Raw genomic sequence first — 14829 nt, forward strand, 5'->3', positions numbered from 1 at the left:
GGGAATGAGAAGTTTAAAATAAGATGAACCAGATTTCTACAATCCATTTTCTGATGCTCAAAGTGGGCAGACTACAAAATGGAGCATGGCTGAGGCCATGTGGTAATCTGTGTGTTCCTTGCACTGTTTGAATTATATTATACATCCGTAATATGCAGGGGCACAAATCACTCATAGGTTACACTTTTTAGGCAAACTTTTACACACAAATAATAACTAATTAGAATAGACCTTAGCAAAACCGTGATGTCTGCTTGTTTCATCAAGCTCCACTTTCTGAGTTTCCCCTGTGAGTCTATTTATTGCTCTGTCTTCTCTATTCCCTAATACCCTCTGCAGAACACTTATGCCCTCAAGTTCTCTTCCCTCTTGCACATCATCAAAACTTGCTTTTGGATCATTCAGGCTGAGGTAAAAATGACTACGATCTTAAAGCACAACCAGTATTTGAATTTTAATGGGAAAAAAAGATTTAAGCTAAAGGGATGAGATTCCGAGATAAAGGGATGAGAGTTGAATGCCAAACATCAGTTAGTAGATGAGAAGACATTTTTAGGCAGCAAAACTTTTCTGCATCTCTAGTCATAATACTAATTCTGCAAGCTATATAGTTGGAGAGATGCAATCATATGAAAGGCTCAAGATATCAGAAAATAGAAACCAAAACTATTTCTTCTTAGTTCATAAATAGGGTGTAGGTTTACTAAAGAGGACATTAAAATTGCTCCCTGTTTCCTGAATCCAATCCAACCAGCAAGGGAAAGGAGTTGAATAATTTGGCATTTGAGTTGGTTAATGGCAGGGAGAATTCAGAGTGGAATTACAGATGTAAAATGGATATCAGGATGTTATTTGTGTGTATGTGTCCATCGTGTATGTGTATAGAAGCCACCTCTGTCATCTAGGAAAAGACGTTTAAATCTTCCAGAGTTATTAATTCACTGAGAAGAGACGATAAACTTCAGCATCATTTTGTTGCTCAATTGGGTCCTATTTGAGGGATGAATCAATAACAATGATTTCCTTGAAAGGTCTCTCAAGGCTATTGATTTTTTTATGGCCCTGGTATGCAAGGGGTTTGTTCTCAAAGGACACAAACAGGTAATTCTCTCTTTCAAGAATTTTGGTCGCAGGAGTTGAGCAAAAACTACAGTGTGATAGAAAGCAGTTAGTTTTCTCTGTCTCATATACAGATTTAAAATTAAAAAGTGAAAAGACCGTACATTTTATCATTTTATACTTAACACTTATCTACATAAGTGTTAAAACAAATTGATCTTACTACCCATTATGATTATTAAGTTACCAAAAAAATTCACTTTGAAAACGATTCCTGAATATGGATATATTTTGTATTCAGAATCACATGGAAAAAGAAGCCTCTTAACTTACATGGGCCAGTGTCCCATAGTTATTGATCATTATTCATGGGAAATAAATTAATTTTCTAACATTCCATCATTTGCTATTTTTTTAATAAAAGAGGGATTTTATTGTTCAGCACAGGGAAATAGAGCCATCATTTTATAATAATTAAATGTAGTATAATGTATAAAAATATTGACTCACTATGTTGTACACCTGAAATTAATATAATATCATAAATCATCCATACATCAATAAAAAAGAGGTGTTTTTGTTTTCTTATCAGCTGTTCTGTTCTTTGTTAAGAAGTGAGGAAAAAAACACTGATTGTAAGGAAGTCAGATCCTTGATTTGCCTGATGATTATGAACATGAAAAAAGTGTTCTCTACAGAACAGTAGCTCTTAATCAAAAAAAGGCTGGCTCTAACATTCTACAAAGAAGAGTGTGCCAAGATATAGCAATCCTTTTTGATTTTTTGAAGTTTAAACAAATAGTGTACTCTGCATGAATTTTATCTTTCAACTGAATCATTCTACTGTAGCATCATTTATGATGCTATAGTACTAGTTTATGAAGAAAGTGTAGTAGGCTTCACATATCTCCATATCTTATATTGATGTCATTTAAATCCTAATACCAAACTGCTATTGTTTCATAAACTAGGAGAAAATTGTGCTGATAACAAGCAGGAGAAGCTGGCAGAAACAATAGATTTTCCACTCTTTGCTTTCTATTGTTTGTAAGCCTAATTACCCTAGTTGACCAATTAATGACAACACATGATGAAATTTTCCTGACTCCTAATTAATGAGCTCTAATTTCATTAGTTTTGTTACTGGTAAGGATTCCACTAATTCTATTTGTGAATGTCTTCTTACCCTACTCATCCTATTTTCCCCTTTGAACTTCCTCATATGTAGAGAACCCATTTGATTGACTTAAGAGTCAGAAGATACTTATAATCAGAGAAAAAGCAAAAAAGAATGATTATAATGCCAATTAGTATAACTATAAGTTAGAAATTATATTTTGAGGATTTTCAGACCGAAGAGGGGTAGAAATGATAATAGTTTAGTTTTAGGAAAGTTGTAGTACACAAATAGAACCCCAAATCACACCACAGAGAATTTTGCAGGAATTTGATATATCTGATATACACTCAATTTGTGCCCATGAATGGTGAGCAACTAGAAGTAAAGGAGAATCACATAGTTACATTTCTGGACAAATCAGGTTATCAGAATGATTCAATAATGGCAGTTTACTTCAGTCACTTCTTAGGCTTTCTTATTTACTATGCTAAATGTTAAATGAGAATTCTGAGTAAAAGCATTACAATGACTTCAGCATTGTGGGGCATGAAACACAGTGAGAACTCAGAGCAGGGAAGGAAATAAGTAAGGTAAGAAGGAAAAAGAAATGAAAGAGCTGAAAGATGCACTACTTGGCTGTCAGGTGTTAGGAGAGTTTATTTGTGCTTTTTCTTAATCTTCATAACGCTCTTGTCAGAATGGTAGTAACATACCCATTTTTTTTTTTAGATGAGCGACCTTTAACTGTAGGTTGCACTTGATTGTCTGCCAGGTTTTCAAGTCTGTGATGGGGACAGTAATGTCAGAAATTTCAATCCCAGTCAGATCAAGACCTGGTAGAAACACCATTATGGAAGTGCATAGTTTTGACCCAAATGTGACCACATTAAAATGTTGTTCTTTCTTCTCCAGGATGATAGTCTGTATTTCAAGAAGAATTCTAATTCTTGCCCCATAACAATTTCTCTGAGTTCTTTGTGCCAACTAAAGCCTTTTATTGATTTTCATATTAGGAAAGCCCTGGAATTCTATGCAAAATGCTATGAATAGTTATCTACCTATCTAATTATTTTTAGCAAAAGGATGCAGAGCCGTTATCAGATACTCAAAACTCAATCAGATTATCTAAGAGTTTACATTAAATGAGGTAATGAATGCCCTTTCTGGATCCAAACATTATAATATATTTAATCCTTACTGTGGTCCCTGAAATGTCTATTATCTCTAATTATTAGTAAGGGAACTGAGGCGTAGTAAAGTGTAAGTAAGTGAGAAGTCTGGAATTCAAATCCAGGTCAGTTTCAGTCTTGAACACTGTAAGGCCAACTGGCCTGAGGCAGGGGAACGCATCAGATTCAAAGGTTGCATCAGACCAAAACTCTCCGGAACCCCCAGTTCCAGAAACTGACCTGGAGACATTCCGGACCACCCAGTTCCAGGAACTGACCAGGGGGCTTTCCTCCCATCCCAGCCTTCCTGCCTTTCGAGGGGCGGGACTAGCGGTCCCAAGACTGATGTAACCGGCACCAGATATTGCCACGATACCCGAAGAGACCACCAAATAAGGAATACCCTGAGCTCTCCCAGATTCACCACACCACTTTCCCTTCTTCCCCTATGAAATCTTGCCCAACCCTCGACCGGGTGCGACTTCTCTGGCCGCTTTCTCTCGGACCGGTGAACCTCGCCTGGGAGCACCCCCTAATAAAGCTCACTTGAAGCTTTCCTCTGTTTCATGATGCCCTTTGTTAAGATCCGACCTTACAAACACCACTATTTCTATAGCCTACACTGCATTCTATACTCTCACTGTAGATAATCAATAAATGTTCATTTATTTCCTTTACCCCAGTTGGGGACAAAGAACATGGGTGGGTCAAAGAAAGTACAGATTAGTTTTAATGTAAATGATATAATAATAATGCTAGTCAGCAGTTACAGAATATTCATATTGTTCTAGGAGTTGAGCATTAAGTACTTTACAGGCATTCTTTTACATAAAATCTCATATATATAATACCTAACTTAGGAAGTAGGTAATACAAATGTGCCAAGGTGATTGAAATAACGTGGTCATGTACAGGCAATGAAACTGGGAAAGAGTTTTCTGGGCTGATGGTTGAATTTTGGCCAAGACATTAAGGGGAGAAGGGATGAACACTGGTGGGGAGACTGAAAACTTATTCATCGTAGGGAGAAAGTACTGGTGGAAGCATTGTACTGCTTGCTTAAGAACTGTTACCCTCATAACCAGAAAACTGAGGTTTTGCTAAAAGCTGAAGGCAGATTTCTTGCAGTGTGAAAGAGAATTTACTGATATCTATTCATCTCTTCACGTTTGAACACGACTGTTCTGCAGATTTGTTGAAATGACTCAAGTTCTCTTTCAGATCTGGACTAAATGTCTGTATCACAGCATTAGGGACCATGGAGCAGCATTTGCAAGCCCATACTCACCTCCCCCCTTTTTAGTGTTTTGCACTCTGGAAAAGCAAACAACAGCAACAACAATATCTTATTTCCTTTTATCTATAGTTATTATTAATCTTGTCAAGAAACCCAATTTGATATATTTATGCTAAAATATAAATGAGATTTTTCCAGTTTTATTGAGATTGAATTGATATATAATATTGTATCTGTCCAAGGTGTACAATGTGATTATATATATATATAAATATATATATATATATATATATATATATATATATATATATAGTGTGAAATGACTACCACAATAAGTTTAGTTAACCTTAATTCACATAATTACAAATTTTATTTCTGTGATGAGAACTTTCAAAATCTACTCTCTTAGCAACTTTCAAATATAAAATACGGTATTGTTAACTGTAGCGACCAAGCTGTACATGACATCACCATTACTCACTTATCTTATAACTAGAAGTTTTTATCTTTTGATCATCTTCACTCATTTTCCTCACCTCCAACCCCCAGCTCTGGCAACCATCATTCCATTCTTTCTATCATGAGTTCAGTAGTTTAGATTTCACATATGAGATCCTAAAGTATTTATCTTTCTCTGTCTGACATTTCATTTAGCATAATGCCCCCCAAATCCACCCATGTGGTCACAAATAGCCAGATTTCCTTCTTTATCATGGCTGAATAATTGTAGGTTGTATGCACCCCATTTTCTTCATCCATTCATCCACAAAAATCACTGAGGTTGTTTTCATGTCTTGGCTACTGTATTGAGCTGGCCAGAAAGTTCATACAGTTAATGAATACACTGTTCAATAAAACTTGGTGAAAATGAAAAATGTGTCTTTTATTATTACTTAAAATAAATCTTTGACAAAGCCAGCTAGGCATCCCTTTGAGTAATGACTTTTGTCACATTGAAATATTTTAAACATATGAACAATAATAGCTTAAATGACAAATGTTACTAATATTGACACAATTGATCAAGGAGAATATGTTAGGATATGTTAAAATGCAGATGGACAGTGAAAGAACAAATATAACTTTTAACTAAATATTGTCTTGATATTTACACCATTGGTTAAGAACATGATAACAGGTTTCATCCATTTCAAGAAAGCAGAATATTTGCAGATCACTTAACATTTACTAGGTATGTTCTCAGTCTGGAAGGATATATTTCATTTACATGTATCATTTAATTTAACCACATCCCTCTGTAATAGATAGTGTTATCCCTATTTGCAGATAGGAAACAGGCTCAGAAAGGTTAAGAATGTTACCTAATTCTAGTAAGTTGTCAAACCTAAACTGATCTAATTCCAGGGCACAGCTCTTTCTGACACGTCATTGTGGGTCTTTATCTCTTTGAGAATTGTTGAACATTAAAAGCCTTCTTCCAGGTAAATGCATAAAGAAACAACATGAGCAATGATATAACAATACAAGTCTCACTAAATAATTGGTGTGTTTGGCCTTGCTTTTGCTGACAGATCTTTTGCAAAATTGCTTTTCTCTGAGATAGTGGACTTTAAATATTGTCTTTGAAGACTTTCCTAAACTATACCTATCAGAAAGCTACTTTGATTTCAACCTAAAGAAAAATGAAAGCTTACTTAACTACACTTAGGTGCCAGGGTCATACTATGAACTCTACACCTGCCAGGATTCACGCGAAGATAGGGTGGCTCCACAAACTGTCCATAGTACTGTGATTTCTTTCCGATATTTTGAAGTAGAAACAATTTAATAACTATTCACAAAAGAGAGAAACACTGTTTCTTGGTCCTCAATATCATACTGCTGTAGGCTAATTCTTTCTCTCTTTTTACCCCTTAGTATAGAGAGTGTGTTTTGGGGACCCTCCTTCACGATCTTCTCCATTCCAAGAGCATCTTACATAAATCCAGGACTTCTCAAGCAGCCAGTTTTGCCAGATGGTCTTAGGGTTGGTTGTACCCATATATGTATAATCCTGAACTTCTCAAGTAAGGTCCTTATAGAGCATAATGGCTAAGAGAATTGGTGCTGATACCAGACCTGAGTCCAAATACTGCCTATGCCCCTAACTAGCTGTGTAACCTTGGAGAAGTAACTTATGCCCCTTAAAGGGATTAGATTTCTCACCCAGAAAATGGTACCATAAATGCATCTACCCTATATGGTTAGTGTGTAAATTAATGTAACTTGAGATGGTGCATGTTTAGCATTAGAACAGTGCCTGTCTCTTGTTAGTAATACCTGCTTTTATTATTAATTATTCTCTATATTCCCAGTTTCAGCAAGGTGCCTAACATATAATAGTTGTTCAGCAAATATTTACTGGATTGAACTAGCTCTGAAATGTAAGCATTGGGTCAATAGCAATGTAGTCACCCCACCATCATTTCTCCCACAGGAAGGGAGAATAGATGGAAGCCAGCCATCATACTTTCTTTTCTTATTCTAAACTTCCCATCCAGGCCCAGCAATAAAATAATCTTCCTGAACCCCAACAATTTCGAGAATTTTTCAAATCACACTATTTGAAAATGGTTGGGTTTCCCTAATCTAATATGTCCCAGGGCCCCAAGGTCACCAAGCTTATATTAATGAAGTCTAGTTAAGATAAATGATTACACTTAGTAAACCAACTGCTTATGAGCTCATTGGGCTTTTTAAATTTTACTATCTGCACTTCATAGAGACACAAGTATTTTGCTTTTGTAGGACACTCAGCAGTCAAAGTAGTCTTTCAAAAAGCACAAATCAGATGCTATTATTGCACTGCTTCTAACCTCTAAAGGCTATCTATTGTAAAGAGATTAAATTTTCAACTACTTAGCCAGGCTCACAGGGACCATGTGCTCTGGTCACTTACTACATCTTTCCCTGACCTTCATGGGGTTCGAGGCACAGTTGTCTTTTTCAGTCCTTCAGATGCAACAAGCTCTACTTCTTGCTCTCCCGGCTTTAGATTGGCTAATCCTTCTACCCAGACCAATTTCCCTCTGATCATTAAGGTCTCGGTTCAAACGCCACCACTACTATCTTTTTTTTTTTCCTTTTTTTTTTTTTTGCCGTATGCAGGCCTCTCACTGTTGTGGCCTCTCCCATTGCGGAGCACAGGCTCCGGATGTGCAGGCCCAGCGGCCATGGCTCACGGGCCCATCCGCTCCGTGGCATATGGGATCCTCCCAGACCGGGGCACGAACCCGTATCCCCTGCATCGGCAGGCGGACTCTCAACCACTGTGCCACCAGGGAGGCCCACACCACTACTATCTTGACCAAAGAGACCTGCCTCCTTAGTGCCTCTCCGTCCCATTGTACAGTCGTATTTCTGTCGCTGTACAAAATTTATTTACATGTTTACTCTGTCTTCCTCCACCACTGGACATTTGCTTAAGAGCAAGGACTTTGTAATTTTTTGCTCACCGCTGAATCTTCCAAGGCTTGCAGCAGACACTGGCACATAGAAGGTGTGTAGGAAATGTGTGGCTAATAAATGAATAAATATGCGAATGAAAAAAACTGTGAAACACTAACACAAGAATATTCTTCTTTCAAAAGAATCATGAAAAATAATTTCATTCAATAAGAGTCATTCTTAGTTACTGATACATGACTTAGTAGTTCCCATTCAATTTAAAATGTTCCATTTTTTTCTGATACTTCACAAGTCATTAATTAAATGTTGCACACTTTTAAGGCTAATCTGTGAGACATTATTTAACTTGTCCAGCATTAACTCAGCATTAACTTAGGCGGGGCTTCACCAAGTACTGATCATGTGACCTTGGCCTCTCATTGCCTCAGTTTTCTCATTTGTAACACGGATATAATAATAGGCTTATTTCATAGGCCTATGAGGAAAACCTCATATATATATATGTGTGTGTGTGTATATATATGGATTTAAACAGTGTCTTAGAATAGTGTCTGGCACATGATAAGCATCACAGAGTATTGACTGCTGCTACTAGTACTGTTATTATGAGAACTAACTGTTGAGAATAATCCTTCATATACTGGTTTATTCCACTGAAGATAAAGGAAACTAATAGAACGTTAGAAATCAGATTAAACACAGAAAGCCAGTAAAATATACCAAGACAGAAGATGATGAGAGTGTAAAAGCATAGAAGAAAAAAAAACGGTTTTTGTTTTTGTTTTTCTTTTTTAAAGAAGGAAAAAGCCTAGAAATAGGACAAAAACTCTTCGTTGGCTATACTGACATGGGGATCACTGGTGACCTTCATAAGTAAAATTTCAGATCAGTGGGCAGTGAGATTACGGAGAGAGAATTCAGATGGATGTAAATTATAGAGTAAATGGGACGTGAGGAAATGGAAACAATATATGAAGATAACAATTTTGAAAAGTTCAGACATGAATTGGCTAAAAAAGATATGCAGGGATTAGGGGAGGAGGGAGGCTTTCATGTTACACGTATAGTTTTAACATTTTAAGTTGGAGTTACTAGTCTAGAATGAGGTTGAATTTTGGCAAGAATCATTCATAAGGAGTAGATGGGCTGTAGAAAATGCACTGCTGTGAAGTACTTGAGAAGATGAGGGAGAATGAAATGCTATCTGTAGTGCACATGGCCTTTTAACTTTCACTCCTGTAATAAAAGGGAACACAAAGATCAACGCAAATGCTAATGAATTAATGGATTTGGCAGTGGACTATTTACAGACTTATGTGTTCTTAATGAGTTATGAAGCACCTCACCGGCTCAGAGTGAAGGAAGTAGAGAGGATGGAGGTTAAGTAAAGCTTCTAAGAAAATAGTCCTTAAGGAGAATTAGAAAGAGCTTACTGTAAGTCAGAGCAATATTTCCAGTCTTGAAAATCCATTTGAAGTTGGTGATTATTAATTTATTGGAATACCAATTTGCCCTGCCACATGATTTTTCTCCAGCTACCTGGATACAAGTTACACAGAGGCAGAAGAGAGTGAGAGATAACAATGGAGGTTAAATACAATTAGTAGTTTTTTTTTACCTTTTTCCACTTCCCCGCTCCAACTCTGGGAAGCCTTCACGGACATGGCTGCCTTCCCAGCCTCCAGCAGCACTCTGTTATCAAAGAATTCAAAGAAATGCAACATAGGTTTCCAAATTATTAATTTAGCAAAATCAAAAATTATATATAATGTCTTCTGTTGGCAAAGATTTTTGCAATATAGTTTGGTTCCATCTTTTGACAAGTAATTTGGCAATGTCTAGCAAGATAAAAATGTTAAGAGCTTTTTACACATTAACCCTAATTCTGGAAGGTTATGCCAATAAATAATTTATAATCCAGAAAATTATTATATAAAGATGCTCATTGTCATGTCATTTGTAATAACAAAAAATTGGAAACACCTTTAATTGTTAACAATAGGAAAACAGTTTAGGAAATATCCACTTAGTAGAAAGTTACACAGTTACTATAGTATAATTACAAGATGATGGAGCAAAATAGAATAATGCTTAATAAAGAAAGAATGAAGAAAGTTGACCTACAATTGTCTCTTCCTTATGACAGTAATTATGTAAACATATAAATATTTATTAAAACTTAAAACCAAAATAAAGTTTTAAAAGCTCTGTACCAGTAATGGGGATTTTATGTTTGTTTCAAAATATTTTTTAACATAACTCTTATAATTTTGTTTTTTCTACTCCTTTTCTTAAGAATTTCTGATTATTACCTCATTTTTCATTCCATAGTTTCAAGTAAAGTCAGCAATTTTATCATCAGAGAAGATTAGACTTATTTGACAGTTCATAACTCCAAGTTATTTGGTATAAAAAGACCATATACACTTGTAGGTGCTTTCAAAATAATATTTCAAGCATTTTTTTTTTTTTTTTGCTTAGTCTTTCCTAGTATGGAGATTCAGCAAACTACCTAAAATTGCTAGCCATTCTTTTTTCATTTTTCGCATTTTATTCATTTATCTTGCCCTTCACAGAAATGATAACAAATGAGTCTGCAGTTGATTCTGCCAATTTCTTAAATCCTCTATTATCCACATTATGAAATCATACTTATATGAATGCTTCCAGTATTTTCAGAGCTCTTTAGTTATTATACTTTAGCTTTCTGTATGAAGTATCCTATATAAGTGTAAAATTTAGACTCAACTTCTGGAAGCTTTTCATGTCTTAGTTCAAAAGTGAGAGATGCTTAATCCAGCCATATGATTAACAATTACTTGTATAGTAAGAAGCTCCTAAATTATTGTTTTATGGATACCTGGCAGTTTTCTTGCCATTTCTCAGAGGTTCTCTATTAAACACATTCTCTCTCTTTCACTCTCTCTCTCTCTCTCTCTATCTATCTATCTATCTCTCTCTCACAAACACACATTATGATTAAAAGCACAGACTTTGGCGTTATGAAGTCTAAGGTTCAATTTCCAGTTCTGTAGTTTCTGGGCCACTTCACTTTAAGCAAGTAACCTAATGTCTCTGAACCTTGTTATTTTCATCTGTAAAATGGAGATTACAATTATATCAGACAATCATCAGAACATCCGTAATGATTTTAGAGTTTCAGAGTCAGGTACAAGCAGGCACTCAGTAAATGGCTAGTCCTTTTATTATTTTATTATTATTTAGGTCTTGGTTTTCCTGGAGTCTGTGAGTCCCCATAATGAAATGTAATTTCCAGTAGATTGAGTAATACCTATTTTCACCAAAAATTTTAACTGAGTTCATTACTTTCTGTGCAACCCAGATTAGTTTTCTGCCTTTTTTTCTGTGCCATCTGTAGGTGTTCAATAGATTTATTTAATAAATATATGAATGCATGAACATGTAGATGAATTTTTAAATGCTTCTTTTTGAGAAGGTAGAACAAATGTGACACCGTAAAACAGATAAGACAATAGTCCATGGAAAAAAGGGCAAAGTCACATATGTGCCCAGGGCCAGCCTAAGGAGAATTGCTTTTTTTTTTTTTAAGGAAAAAAGTGTTGAATAGCTTATTTTAATTATTTTTAAAAGTTAAGTACAGGGGGCTTCCCTGGTGGCACAGTGATTGAGAGTCCGCCTGCCGATGCAGGGAAAACGGGTTTGTGCCCCGGTCCGGGAAGATCCCACATGCCGCAGAGTGGCTGGGCCCGTGAGCCATGGCGGCTGAGCCTGCACGTCCGGAGCCTGTGCTCCGCAATGGGAGAAGCCACAACAGTGAGAGGCCCGCGTACCGCAAAAAAAAAAAAAAAAAAAAAAAAAAAAAGTTAAGTACAGGGACTTCCCTGGCGGTCCAGTGGTTAAGACTTCACCTTCCAATGCAGGGGGTGTGGGTTCAATCCCTAGTCAGGGAGCTATGGTCCCACATGCCTCACAGCCAAGAAACCAAAGCATAAAACAGAAGCAGTATTGTAACAAATTCAATAAAGAGTTTAAAAAGTGGTCCACAACAACAAAAAAAAAGTTACATACAAAAACTTGCTGATGATTTACATATTTAGCACCAATAAAATAATGTGAGATTAGCTGTACTAAAACAGAAGGTTGAGCTACATTCATATTAAGTGACATTATATGGTCTATATTTATGGAAAACTTCTGAGATGGCTGATAAAAAGTAAGGTGGTGAGTGACCTTTGAGCAGAAAAAGACAGAAAGAGAAATGGCCTTTTCTACATTCTATTGTGCCTCTAAGTAAAATGCTTGGTAGTATAGCTACAAAGCAATATGTCATTTGGTTTTAGGCACCTATTGTGATTTACCTTGTGAGGATCAGATTTTGCCATGGAGAGGATTTGTAAAAGTATCACACATTCCAGGACCATTGGCAACCACAGCTACCAAAAACTCCAATTTAAATTGATGAACCTAATATCAGATGATAGTATCATTTCCTTGTGGGTGTCTTGGGAAAAGATGGGTAGGAAATGTATAAAAGTGAATACTTTATTGACTGAAATAACAATTCATCATTTTAAAAACATTAAATACATTAAAGTTGTTATAGCATCATGCATTAATATTTCACTGTACTTTAGACATTCCCTACAATCAATGTTTTCTGCCCTTTGAAACAGAATCTTGCTTGTGGTATGCATTAATAATATAAAAGATTAAACACTGAAAAGAAATTCAGGGGCCTCCCTGGTGGCGCAGTGGTTGAGAGTCCGCCTGCCGATGCAGGGGATACGGGTTCGTGCCCCGGTCTGGGAGGATCCCATATGCCGTGGAGCGGCTGGGCCCGTGAGCCATGGCCGCTGGGCCTGCGCATCCGGAGCCTGTGCTCCGCAACGGGAGAGGCCACATCAGTGAGAGGCCCGCATACCGCAAAAAAAAAAAAAAAAAAAAAAAAAAAAAAAAAAAGAAATTCAGTCTTTAAAGACAATTTGCTTTGATATATTCAGTGGGTTCTTCCAAAAATTTAATACAAGAATTATTGCTTGTTGAATTGGAGTTACAAATTCTTTCAGAGTTACATAGTATTTTCTTTAATATCAGTATCAAGGAAGTTAAAGCAAATTGACATATTCATTAGGAAATACAGGCACATAATCATAAAAAAAGAAAACAGCGTTTTTATAGACTTTATTTTTTAGAAGTGTTTTAATTTTACAGAAAAATTGAGAAGATAGTATAAAGTGTTTCATATACACTATACCCATTTCCCTCTATGATGATCCACTTATATTAGTATGTTACATTGTTACAATCAATTAACAAATATTGATACATTATCATTTACTATAGTCCATACATTAGTCCAGTTCCTTAGTTTTTACCTAATGTCCTTTTTCTATTCCAGGATTTCATCCAAAACATCACATTACCTTTAGTTGCCATGTTTCCTGAGGCTCCTCTTGGGTCTGATAGCTTCTCAGATTTTCCTTGGATGACCTTGACAATTTTGAGTAGTTAGTTTTTTGTAGGATGCCCACTACTAGAATTTGTTTGATGCATTTTTCATGATCATATTGGGATTATGTGTTTTGGGGAGGAAGACCACAGAGTAGAAGGGTTATTCTGTCAGATCACATCAAGTGTACAAAGTATGAATATGCATTATGAATGCTGAGGTCGACTTTGATCACCAGGCTGAGGTAGTGATTTTCAGGTTTCTCCATCATACGATTACTGTTTTCCCATTTTCATACTGTACTTTTTGGAAGGAAGTCAATATGTTCAGCCCACAACTAAGGAATAGGGAGTTATGCTTAAGATGGAGTACTACATAAACTATTTGGAATTCCTTTGCACTGGAGATTTATCTATTCTCCTGCATTTATTTATGTATCCAATTATTTATTTATATCAGAAGAACTCATGGATTTTTATTTTATACTTTGGGTTATAATCTAATTCTACTTTAGTTACTTTGTTCCTCAAATTGCTCTAGTCCTGACCCTTGTGAACTCTTTTCAGTTGGCTCTTGTGCCACTCTGAGGTATCCCCATCCTGTATTTTTTTTTTGGAACTTCCTTACTTTCTGACACTATAAGATGGTCTTTTCTATAAATCTTGTTTATTTACTGCCCTAGTCCTAGAATCAGCTATTTCTTCATGGATAACTAGATCTTTTTGGTGGAGAACGGTATTAGACAGCAGGATCTGGGTATGGGGTGTGCTAATTGCTGCTCGGATGTCATTGCTTCTAGATCTTCTCAGCTGACAGAGCAAAGAGATAATATGTGTGTACATGACCCATGTATACGCACATATCTATAAGTATCTCTCTACATAACCATGTGTATTAAGGTAATATGAAGCAATATTAAGCTAAACATGAATGTATATTGATGTTTCCAACTTTAATCTGTTACCACATAGATCATCTTAGCCTCATCTCTTGCTTATCTTTAAATTTCAACTCCAGCAAAACATTTGGCTTTTAGAAGTATGAAAATCAAATTGTAGCAACTTTGGGAAGCCACATCATCTAGCAGAATAATTCTTAAAGGGCAAGGTGTTTATCATCAAATTTTAATTTACAATCAGCAGTACTTTTTAACATCAGTAGGCCTCCAGACCTCTGCTTAAAGAAGATGAAGTAGCCCATTTCTCCCAGGTTCTCCCACTTAAAACTAAAACCCTGAACATAACAACAAACAAACATAGGAAGACGCTGAAAGGTGGAAATGAGAAGGCAGACTTAACTAGGGACTTTGGGACTTGAGGAATAACATGGTGATGAGTCCCCTGTGTTTCCTGTTGCTTCCCATACATCCTGGGGAGGGTATTACAGGAACCCCCAATCAATAACC

This window comes from Mesoplodon mirus, assembly GCF_964341445.2.
Source record: "Mesoplodon mirus genome assembly, chromosome: 1".
Taxonomy (NCBI): domain Eukaryota; kingdom Metazoa; phylum Chordata; class Mammalia; order Artiodactyla; family Ziphiidae; genus Mesoplodon; species Mesoplodon mirus.